General features: G+C 40.9%; 1 protein-coding gene across 2 annotated transcripts in view; it reads left to right on the forward strand.

The window, feature by feature from the left end:
* Positions 1-12,510, forward strand: part of GLRA3 (glycine receptor alpha 3) — a 188,704-nt gene that overhangs the window by 158,846 nt on the left and 17,348 nt on the right. The gene's annotated exons all lie outside the window — the stretch shown is intronic.

Below are 12,510 nucleotides of genomic sequence, written 5' to 3' on the forward strand. Positions count from 1 at the left end.
CAAAACTGTGTGATTCACCACCTAGTGTTCCAAGAAAACAGTCCTGCAGACACCTCGTTTGCCTTTTCAATATCAGCTTCATTTTTACTTTAGCACCAGTTTTTAAAACATTGGTTATTCTTTTCCTTTGTTCTTATTCCTTTATCTCTCTGGCTTTAAGTCTTAAATGAAGCTCAAAATAATTTTGAAACTAATATAATTTTTCCTGTAAGCATTAAAAAATGCAAAATTCTTATACAGCTTTTACACTAGGAGGAAATGAAGGATTAAGTATACTACAGTTTGGATTTGACAAATCCAAAGATAAATAAATAGTCAGTGTGACCTGAAAACCCCTAGGAAAAAAGCCATGACACAAGCAGGGAATTTTTCAGCATGACTCAGAGAAAAGGCATTGAGCTGCTTGCCCATTCCACAGCCAGAATTAGTCATCACAGTTTATTTGACAATTTTGAGGACTGGGAGAATTCACCAGGATTGATTATCACCAATGGAGAATAAATTACCAAATTCAAAGGGCTGTTTTAGTTAATCAAAAGCAATACACTGTGATGTTTTATTATGCTTCTTTCTCAAATAAAAAGCAACTCTGGATTGAGAAAAGAATTGACAAACTATTCACTCTCCTGGGATATTAACCACGTAGAGTGCCTACATGTTGGTTTGCATGAGATTTGGAGATTCAGACTCCAGGTTCTGGTTTAATCAATTTCTTCTTCAAAGCTGTGCTGCTTATAAATGCATTATACATTTCTATTTCTAAAAATTCTTGATTAATAGTAGTCTGGGTTATAAGTCATAATTTAGTCAGTGCAATTTACTATAATTTAGTAGTCTGGGTTATAATCTAATAGATATTTACCCATTAATGCATTGTCATCTACCAGCTGTAGTTTAGGGCAGTATTTGTCCTAAGGCAATCCTTTTGACCATCTCTGTGTGGAGTAGGATAAAGGTATGTATCTTGACAAGCCTCTCAACTATAGCATATGGTGCCATACTTACAATGTCGTTCACCCAATGACCTTCTAAAGGAATATAATCTAAAATTGTTGCTAGTCAATTATCTTACCTAAAACTGGCATAAAATTAAATTGATTTATGAAGCATTGCCTGAGATACATGCAAGCCATCTATTCCTCTGAATCAGAGGGCACAAAATCAAATGACTTCAGAGGGCGTATGCACAAATAAGTGAACAAAGTCGGGTCTGGTGAAACTAATAAGGGATGGAATGAGTAGTAACTGGTGAGGTGCGGTCCATACTTGGAAGCACAGTCTTTTTCATCTCTGAGATCCTGTGCGATACAAGCAAACCCATTCCCATGCCCGAATTTGCCTTGCAGCCTGCCTAGCTTTATAATCTAAATAATCTATTACCTGTCCTGTTTACAACTGATTTTACTGAACTCTGACCTGACATGGTTTGAACAAATTTGGAGTTGAAGTTCAGGAGAGGTTTCTTTTCCTTTGTCACTCTCTCATTAATTAACAGCTTCTTTCTATAAAGCACAGTGAGTTTTGCCCTTTAACAAAGCCGCTTTTGTTCTCTCTTCAAGATGTCACAGTGATCAGATCATAATCCACACTTGTCATCAGTCCTGGGCTTGTAGGGATCCTTGTTTTTGTTCCAGAAGCACAAAGAGTAGATCCTTTCCCACCCCCACTCCCTCTGTCCCTCCTTCTGGCTTTCTCTCCCTTCCAGGCACAGGATGCAGTTGTACCTCCCAGGTCTCTTATTGTCGGGCTGACTGTAAATAGTTCTGGCTAATGAGTTTGAGCACAGTGATCTGTGCCACTTCTAGCCCAGGGTGTTTATAACCAAATGTGAGACCCATCTGTGCCCTGGTTTTCCTCTGCTGTGGTCACCACCGGTGCTCCAGATGGTGACCACCCCATCAGCTGAGGTCATGGTGAGGATGACAATGACAACACTTGTCCTGAGTCACCATTCAACTCCGAGTGGACATGGAGTGACCTTTGCTGTTTCGAGCCAGTGAGATCTGGGGACTGTTTTGTTACTGTTATCAAATCGCAGCTTGCGTCCTCCTTATGCCCACTTCCTTGTAAACAAATTCATGCTTAGGCAAGTTCCCTGAACACAACTGCTTCCCAGGGCCAAGGGCACTGGATTCCAATCTTTATAACCAGGATAATTAACCACGATAAAATCCAATATACACATATTCAGGACACCAGAAGCAGACTTTCTCTGTTTTCTAATGATAACATTGCAAAGTTGAATAAATGCAGATTTTTCTGGAAAAAAAAAAAATCTTTCTTCTGGAAAGAAGTCTACAGAACCTATGATGCTTATATTCCTTTCCCTACATTATAAAACTTAATTTAAAAAAAATTATTTATTTTTGGCTGCGTTGGGTCTTTGTTGCTGCGCGCGGGCTTTCTCTAGTTGCGGCGAGCGGGGGCTACTCTTCATTGCGGTGCGTGAACTTCTCACTGCGGTGGCTTCTCGTTGCGGAGCACGGGCTCTAGGCACGCGGGCTTCAGTAGTTGTGGCTCGTGGGCTCTAGAGCGCAGGCTCAGTAGTTGTGGTGTACGGGCTTAGTTGCTCCGCGGCATGTGGGATCTTCCCAGACCAGGGCTGGAACCCGTGTCCCCTGCATTGGCAGGCAGATTCTTAACCACTGCGCCACCAGGGAAGTCCCTAAAACTTATTTTTTAGAATGAAAAAGATAAAACCTTGCAGTAAACCAGCTCTGCACATTCAAATGGTAATTTATCAAGCTATTCTGGTCCCAGATTATCACATGGCAAGTAGTCAATGGTCTCCCGGCTCATAAAAACACTTCATTATAATTAATGTGAGAATGTTGCTGGGGAGACTTTCATTGTATTTCCGAGGATAAAATGTTTCCCTGATCTAGTTTTGCTTCTGCAGAGCAACTATTTTGTTTTTATGCGGTAATTACAGTGCTCATAATTCCTTTTCTACATTGTCTTTTAGGAAGCTGATTGCTAGATTTTAGGATCAGAACCAGCAAACATACAGGACCTTACAGTGTGTATTTTATGTACTGACTTCACTCTTAACTCTCAGATAAAAGTTGAAGAGGCTGGAATATTAAGATACAGAGAGTTATTTCTACTTAGTGTGTTTACCGCTGTTAACTTACGGTGGTAGCTTCAATAGAAGCAGCCTAATAACCAGGTGATACATTGATACAATAGTAGTTGAGTTTACCGCTCTTTAGCCAGATTAGCTGTCTTCAAATCCTAGCTTTGCAACTTGGTAGCTGCCTTAGTCTCTTCAGGCTGCTATAACAGAATACGGTAGATGGACTGGTTTATAGACAACAGAAAATTATTTCTCACAGTTCTGGAGGCTGCGAAGTTCAAGATCAAGGTACTGGCAGATTCAGTGTCTGGTGACGGCCTGCTTCCTGGTTCATAGCTGGTGATCTACTAGCTGTGTTCTTTCATGGTGGAAGGGGCAAGGGAGCTCTCTGAGGTCCTTTTTATAAGGGTCCTGATCCCATTCATGAGGGCCCCACCCTCATGACCTAATCACTCCTCAAAGCTCCAGCCTCCTAATACCATCACTTTGGGGGTTATATTTCAACACTGGGACTCTGAAGGGACACATTCAGTCTATAGCAGTAGCTATGGGACAAGTTATTTTACATGTCTCAGTCTCCTCATCTTTGCGATGGGAATAGTTTCCTCAACCATTGTGGGGATTAAAAGCGTTACTACTAAGAACACTCAGTAGTTTTATGGACACTACTAACAACATTCTTGGCATGTTAGTTATTATAATTATTTCTGTAATAATAAATGGCCAATGATGGCAAGTCACTTCACATGGTTCAATCAGTTGAACATTATCCGAGAGCCCATAGTATAACGAGCACTGTGTTGGGTCCTAGAAATACAAAGGCAAATAAGATCTGGCCCTTGTCTTAGCTCACAATATATACTAGCCTAAAAGGAGAAAGATACATAAATGGATAATGTTGGTACAGTGGGGCCAGGTCAATAATAAGATGAATTATTTGTTGTTTGCTATCAACACATAGTTTGCTAAAATATCAATATATATCTTTCACCTTGAAATCCTCAAGGACATACTCATTTTTGCATCCTCCTAACCAAAGTTTTTGGAAAATAGCTCTTAGGGATTGTGGAACAGAGTCATTAGCTGAAGGGGGGACATTTAAATGATGCTATCCAGCAGTCACCTTATAAGAACTACCCACGGATAAACATCGTCACAACTGTGATGAGTGACCTGAGACAAGGGTTCTTGGAGGGAAGCAGAGGTAGGAAGGCAGGAAGGCCTGTACGGTTCCGGGCATTTGGAGAAGGTTTCCCTGAGAATGTCGTTTTTAAACTGAGACCTGAAGGATTAACCAGCAGTTACACAAAGGAAGGAATGTTCCAGACAGAAGTTAACAAGGAGTTCAAAGCTGCTGAGTCAGGATGGAGCTTGTCAATCGCTTTCAGGTGCCAAGAACTGAAGGAAGGAAAGTAGAGCACAGTAAGCCAGTAAGAAAGTGGCCTGAGATGGTAACTGTCAGATCTGCGGAGAGGCCTTTGCAGATCATCCCCAACTAACACAGCCCCCCTCACACTGTCCTTCTCTTCCCATTACCCTATTGTAGTTTCATTCTTGCAATTCTCTTAAATTATCTTTATTTATGTGATTATTTTTTACTGTTTTTTTACCCCCACTTGAATGTAGTTTCCATTAAAGATGTATCTTGTCCATATTCCTCATCTCTGTAACTTCAGCACTAGGAGAAACTGCGAAACAGATTATTGTGGTGGAGATCAATGCTACGGCAGTAGGAGAGGACAGAAAATGATACATTTGAGAAATAGCAAAAAGGTAGGATTCCCAGGCTTGGGTCTTTGATATGAGAGAATCCTAGATTTGGAGGTGAACAACCATGAACAGAATACTGCCTTTTCACCAGGAGGAAGAGGCCGTTGTGTGTGTTTGCTGTTCATTTGGCTGAGCCTGGGGCCGTTGCGTGTGTTTGCTGTTCATTTGGCTGAGTCTGGGGCCGTTGTGTGTGCTTGCTGTTCATTTGGCTGAGTCTGGTAGAGAGTCATAGCTTCTTTTTTAGTCAGATTAAGTCTGAGGTGCGTGCGCCATCCAAAAGGTACTGTCAGGTAAGAACGTGGTTAGAGAGGGGTTCAGTCAGGAAATGGAGATTTGCAGACCCTGAGCACAGAGGAGGAACTGAATCCATGGAAACAGATAAGGGCTAGAAGTGAGAAGTGTCAGTGTGAGAATAGAAGGGGCACAGGCCATGTCTCTGAGGATCTCAGGAAGGGGAGGAAAGGCCCGCGGAGCGAAGTTGGGTGGGGTGGAGGGAAGAAACCCGGAGAATGTGGGTCAAGGAGCCACAGGAAGAGCGTGCTTTGAGAAGGAGGTGGTCTTCCACATGTGGCTTTGGATTGGTTTCCAAGACAACAGTCTTCCTGCCCGGTGCATCTAATTAGCAAATATTCAGGTTTCATTTTCTCATACTCATATGTCCAAGGAGTCACACTGAGGAGAGATGGTTGCTTAAAATAGAGTCAGGGTTCCAACAGCACGGTGGACGATGGGACTTCAGCAAGGTGGTCCAGAGGGATGGACTGGTTTAGAGTGAGACTGCCACAAAGGACAGAGGTGACAGCGGGTGGAAAGAAGGTGATATTCTGAGTCACAGAGGAAGTGAGTCCTGTGTTGTGAATATGTCGTGAACGTGTTGGCGTAGGAAATGCTGCTTTATTTTGAAGTTACTAGCGCTAGAGTTCCAAACTTCCCAGGGCCTGTGCTTGCTATCCGCGGAGGGGCAGCGAGGATGGAGGAGAAAGAGAGTTGAAGTTGGTGATGGGAGTCAGGAGAGGATGAGGAAAATAGACTTTTCAGGCTCAACGCTCAGGTACGGCTCACAAGGAGCAGAGCGCTGGCTGCACAGGTGATGTTTGCATAGGTCTGTTGTCATGGAAGACAGTCATCGGGTTCATTTGGAAGTTAAATATCTGATTTAATCTCTTTGGTCATATTATTATAGATCCAGGTTGTTAAAAAAATGCACACACACTCTGTGAGTTATATTTTTCCAGGAAGGGTGTAGCTTGAGACTGTGCCTTTGAAAGCTGTATTATATCTTCCAGGACTGTATGTATTTGAGGGCAGCCAGAAATTTCTGACATAATTGCAGAACTTATGAGACTTAAATCTACACTTTACAAACAGCTGGACCCTCAGCACAGCACTAGAATAAATTGAAGGCGTACATCTCTTTGCTCAGTAGAGGTCATTCTGATCAGTAGAAGTCACACTTAAGATGCAGGAGGACTGACACGGCCCGCCCGAGCTGAGGTGTTGGCAGCAGCCGTTCCGCACTAGTAACTCCGGTCAGAAGAGCAGGGTGCAAGGCCTCTGCACGTGGCCCCCTGTGAGCAAGTGAAACCTGACTAAGCACAAAGGGGAAAAAAAAAAGCCATCGCAGAGCTGTGACTATTTTCAAGGCTAATCTTTTTCTCTGTGGAACACTGCCTTTGGGGCAAAACAAGGAAGAAGCAGGTGATTCTAATGTGCAGCGCAGAAGGACAGCCACTGCACGCCAGCTTCTCCAGCTCTGAAGGCACTCCAGCCATGTGGCTGACAAGGTCTTGATGATCCGGCCGGGTGTCAGGCCTGAGCCTCTGAGGTGGGAGAGCTGAGTTCAGGACATTGGTCCACCAGAGACCTCCTGGCCCCATGTATTATGAATCAGCGAGAGCTCTCCCAGAGATCTCCGTCTGAATGCTAAGACCCAGCTCCACTCAACAACCAGCAAACTCCAGTGCTGGACACCCCATGCCAAACAACTAGCAAGACAGGGACACAACCCCACCCATTAGCAGAGAGGCTGCCTAAAATCATACTAAGTTAACAGACACCCCAAACACACCACCAGATGCGGTCCTGCTCACCAGAAAGACAAGATCCAGCCTCATCCACCAGGACACAGGCACCAGTCCCCTCCACCAGGAAGCCGACACAACCCACTGAACCAACCTTACCTACTGGGGGCAGACACCAAAAACAACGGGAACTACGAACCTGCCGCCTGCGAAAAGGAGACCCCAAACACAGTAAGGTAGGGAAAATGAGAAGTCAGAGAAATATGGAGCAGATGAAGGAGCAAGGTAAATACCCACCAGACCAAACAAATGAAGAGGAAATAGGCAGTTTACCTGAAAACGAATTTAGAGTAATGATAGTAAAGATATCCGAAATCTTGGAAATAGAATGGGGAAAATGCAAGAAATGTGTAACAAGGACCTAGAAGAACTAAAGAGCAAACAAACAATGATGAACAACACAATAAACGAAATAAAAAATTCTCTAGAGCAATCAATAGCAGAATAACTGAGGCAGAAGAACGGATAAGTGACTTGGAAGATAAAATAGTGGAACTAACTACTTCAGAGCAGAATAAAGAAAAAAGAATGAAAAGAATTGAGGACACTCTCAGAGACCTCTGGGACAACATTAAGTGCACCAACATTCGAATTATAGGGGTCCAAGAAGAAGAAGAGAAACAGAAAGGGACTGAGAAAATATTTGAAGAGATTATAGTTGAAAACTTCCCTAATATGGGAAAGGATATAGTCAATCAAGTCCAGGAAGCACAAAGAGTCCCATACAGCATAAATCCAAGGAGAAACACACCAAGACACATATTAATCAAACTGTCAAAAATTAAGTACAAAAAAAATATTAAAAGCAGCAAGGGAAAAGCAACAAATAACATACAATATAGTTCCCATAAGGTTAACAGTTGACCTTTCAGCAGAAACTCTGCAAGCCAGAAGGGAGTGGCAGGACATATTTAAAGTGATGAAACGGAAAAACTTACAACCAAGATTACCCTACTCAGCAAGGATCTCATTCAGATTCGACAGAGAAATTAAAACCTTTACAGACAAGCAAAAGCTAAGAGAATTCAGCACCACCAAACCAGCTCTACAACAAATGCTAAAGGAACTTCTCTAAGTGGGAAACACAAGAGAAGAAAAAGACCTACAAAAGAAACCCAAAACAATTAAGAAAATGGTCATAGGAACATACATACTGATAATTACCTTAAACTTGAATGGATTAAATGCTCCAACCAAAAGACACAGGCTTGCTGAATGGATACAAAAACAAGACCCGTATATATGCTGTCTACAAGAGACCAACATCAGACCCAGGGACACATACAGACTGAAAGTGAGGGGATGGAAAAAGATAGTCCACGCAAATGGAAATCAAATAAAGCTGGAGTAGCAATTCTCATATCAGACAAAATAGACTTTAAAATAAAGACTATTACAAGAGACAAGGAAGGACACTACATAATGATCAAGGGATCAATCCAAGAAGAAGATATAACAATTGTAAATATTTATACCCCCAACATAGGAGCACCTCAATACATAAGGCAAATGCTAACAGCCATAAAAGGAGAAATCGACAGTAACACAATCGTAGTAGGGGATTTTAACACCCTACTTTCACCAGTGGACAGATCAACCAAAATGAAAATAATTAAGGAAACACAAGCTTTAAATGATACATTAAACCAGATGGATAATTGATATTTATAGGACATTCCATCCATAAACCGCAGAATACACTTTCTTCTCAAGTGCTCATGGAACATTCTCTGGGATAGACCATATCTCGGGTCACAAATCAAGCCTTGGCAAATTTAAGAAAATTGAACTCGTATCAAGTATCTTTTTCAACCACAACACTATGAGACTAGATATCAATTACAGGAAAAAACTGTAATAAATACAAGCACATGGAGGCTAAACAACACTACTTAATAACCAAGAGATCACTGAAGAAATCAAGGAGGAAATAAAAAAATACCTAGAAACAAATGACAGTGAAAACACGATGGCCCAAAACCTATGGGATGCAGCAAAAGCAGTTCTAAGAGGGAAGTTTATAGCTATACGAGCCTACCTCAAGAAACAAGAAAAATCTCAAATAAACAAGCTAACCTTATACCTAAAGCAATTAGAGAAAGAAGAACAAAAAAAAACCCCAAAGTTAGCAGAAGGAAAGAAATCATAAAGATCAGATCAGAAATCAATGAAAAAGAAATGAAGAAAACAATAGCAAAGATCAATAAAACTAAAAGCTGGTTCTTTGAGAAGATAAACAAAATTGATAAACCCTTAGCCAGACTCATCAAGAAAAAAAGGGAGAAGACTCAAATCAACAGAATAAGAAATGAAAAAGAAGAAGTAACAACTGACACTGCAGAAATAAAAAGGATCATGAGAGATTACTACAAGCAACTTATATGCCAATAAAATGGACAACCTGGAAGAAATGGACAATTTCTTAGAAAAGCGCATCCTTCCTAGACTGAACCAGGAAGAAATAGAAAATATAAACAGACCAGTCACAAGCACTGAAATTGAGACTGTGATTAAAAATCTTCCTACAAACAAAAGCCCAGGACCGGATGGCTTCACAGGCTAATTCCATCAAACATTTAGAGAAGAGCAAACACCCATCCTTCTCAAACTCTTCCAAAATATAGCAGAGGGAGGAACACTCCCAAATTCATTCTATGAGGCCACCATTACCCTAATTCCAGACCCAGACAAAGATGTTACCAAAAAAGGAAGCTACAGGCCAGTATCACTGATGAACATAGATGCAAAAATCCTCAACAAAATACTAGCAAACAGAATCCAGCAGCACATTAAAAGGATCATACACCATGATCAAGTGGGGTTTATCCCAGGGATGCAAGGATTCTTCAATATATGCAAATCAATCAATATGATACACCATATTAACAAATTGAAGGAGAAAAACCATATGATCATCTCAATAGATGCAGAAAAAGCTTTCAACAAAATTCAACACCCATTTATGATAAAAACTCTGCAGAAAGTAGGCATAGAGGGAACTTACCTCAACATAATAGAGGCCATATATGACAAACCCACAGCCAACACCATTCTCAATGGTGAAAAACTGAAACCATTTCCACTAAAATCAGGAACAAGACAAAGTTGCCCACTCTCACCACTGTTATTCAACATAGTTTTGGAAGTTTTAGCCACATCATCAGAGAAGAAAAAGAAATAAACGGAATCCAAATCAGAAAAGAAGAAGGAAAACTGGCACTCTGTGCAGATGAAATGATACTATACATAGAGAATCCTAAAGATGCTACCAGAAAAATACTAGAGCTAATCAATGAAATTGGCAAAGTAGCAGGATACAAAATTAATGCACAGAAATCTCTTGCATTCCTATGAAAAATCTGAAAGAGAAATTAAGGAAACACTCCCATTTACCATTGCAACAAAAAGAATAAAATGCCTAGGAATAAACCTACCTAAGGAGACAAAAGACCTGTATGCAGAAAACTGTAAGACACTGATTAAAGAAATTAAAGATGATACAAACAGATGGAGAGATATACCATGTTCTTGGATTGGAAGAATCAACATTGTGAAAATGACTATACTTCTCTAGCAATCTACAGATTCAATACAATCCCTCTCAAACTACCAATGGCATTTTTCACAGAACTAGAGCAAAAAATTTCACAATTTGTATGGAAATACGAAAGATCCCGAAAAGGCAAAGCAATCTTGAGAAAGAAAAACGGAGCTGGAGGAATCAGGCTCCCTGACTTCAGACTATAGTACAAAGCTATGAGTAGTCAAGACAGTATGGTACTGGCACAAAAACAGAAATACAGATCAATGGAACAGGTTAGAAAGCCCAGAGATAAGCCCACGCACATGTGGTCACCATATCTTTGATAAAGGAGGCAAGAGAATACAACGGAGAAAAGACAGCCTCTTCAATAAGTGGTGCTGGGAAAATTGGACAGCTACATGTAAAAGAATGAAATTAGAACACTGCCAACACCATACACAAAAGTAAACTCAAAATGGATTAAAGACCTAAATGTCAGGCCAGACACTATAAAACTCTTAGAGCAAAATATAGGCAGAACACTCTATGACATAAATCACAGCAAGATCCTTTTTGACCCACCTCCTAGAGAAATGGAAATAAACACAAAAATAAACAAATGGGACCTAATGAAACTTAAAAGCTTTTGCACAGCAAAGGAAACCATAAACAAGATGAAAAGACAACTCTCAGAATGGGAGAAAATATTTGCTAACGAAGCAACTGACAAAGAATTAATCTGCAAAATATAGAAGCAGCTCATGCAGCTCAATATCAAAAAAACAAACAACCCAATCCAAAACTGGGCAGAAGACCTCAATAGACATTTCTCCAAAGAAGACAGACAGATTGCCAATAAACACATGAAAGGATGCTCAACATCACTAGTCATTAGAGAAATGCAAATCAAAACTACAATGAGGTATCACCTCACACAGGTGAGAATGGACATCATTAAAAAATCCACAAACAATGAATGCTGGAGAGGGTGTGGAGAAAAGGGAACCCTCTCGCCCTGTTGGTGGGAATGTAAATTGATACAGCCACTATGGGGAACAGTATGGAGGTTCCTAAAAAAAGTAAAAATAGACCTACCATATGACCCAGAAATCCCACTTCTGGGCACATACCCTGAGAAAACCATAATTGAAAAAGAGTCATGTACCACAATGTTCATTGCAGCTCTGTTTACAATAGCCAGGACATGGAAGCAACTTAAGTGTCCATCGACAGATGAATGGATAAAGAAGATGTGGCCCGTATATACAATGGAATATTACTCAGTCATAAAAAAAAATGAAATTGAGTTATTTGTAGGGAGGTGGAGGGACCTAGAGTCTGTCGTACAGAGTGAAGTAAGTCAGAAAGAGAAAAACAAATACTGTAGGCTAACACATATATATGGAATCTGAAAAAAAAAAAAAAAGTGGTTCTGAAGAACCTAGGGGCAGGACAGGAATAAAGACGCAGACGTAGAGAATCGACTTGACATGGGGAGGGGTAAGGGTAAGCTGGAACGAAGTGAGAGAATGGCATGGACATATATACACTACCAAATGTAAAATAGATAGCTAGTGGGAAGCACCCGCATAGCACAGGGAGATCAGCTCATGCTTTGTGACCTCCTAGAGGGGTGGGATAGGGAGGGTGGGAGGGAGACGCAAGAGGGAGGGGATATGGGGATATATGTACATGTATAGCTGATTCACTTTGTTATATAGCAGCAACTAACACAACACTGTAAAGCAATTACACTCCAATAAAGATGTTAGAAAAAAAAGATGCAGGAGGAGATACAGAGGATCCCTTTGTTGGCATATTTCACATGTAAGTCGACACCATTGGACGTGGTGTAAGTTGACACCTCTTTTGAAAAGAAAATCAGTTCGTTCCAAGGTATTACCAGAGTGTCACTCCAGAAAGTAAATTTCCATCATCTATGGCTCACTTTTCCCCGTGTTTTGACATTTTACACCTTCATTTATCTGCCCATTCACTCAGCAAATATGCACACATGGGTCAAACAACACTGTGGTGGAGAACAAAACAGATGCCATCTG

The sequence above is a fragment of the Eschrichtius robustus genome, chromosome 10 (assembly GCF_028021215.1).
Source record: "Eschrichtius robustus isolate mEscRob2 chromosome 10, mEscRob2.pri, whole genome shotgun sequence".
In the NCBI taxonomy this organism is placed as follows: domain Eukaryota; kingdom Metazoa; phylum Chordata; class Mammalia; order Artiodactyla; family Eschrichtiidae; genus Eschrichtius; species Eschrichtius robustus.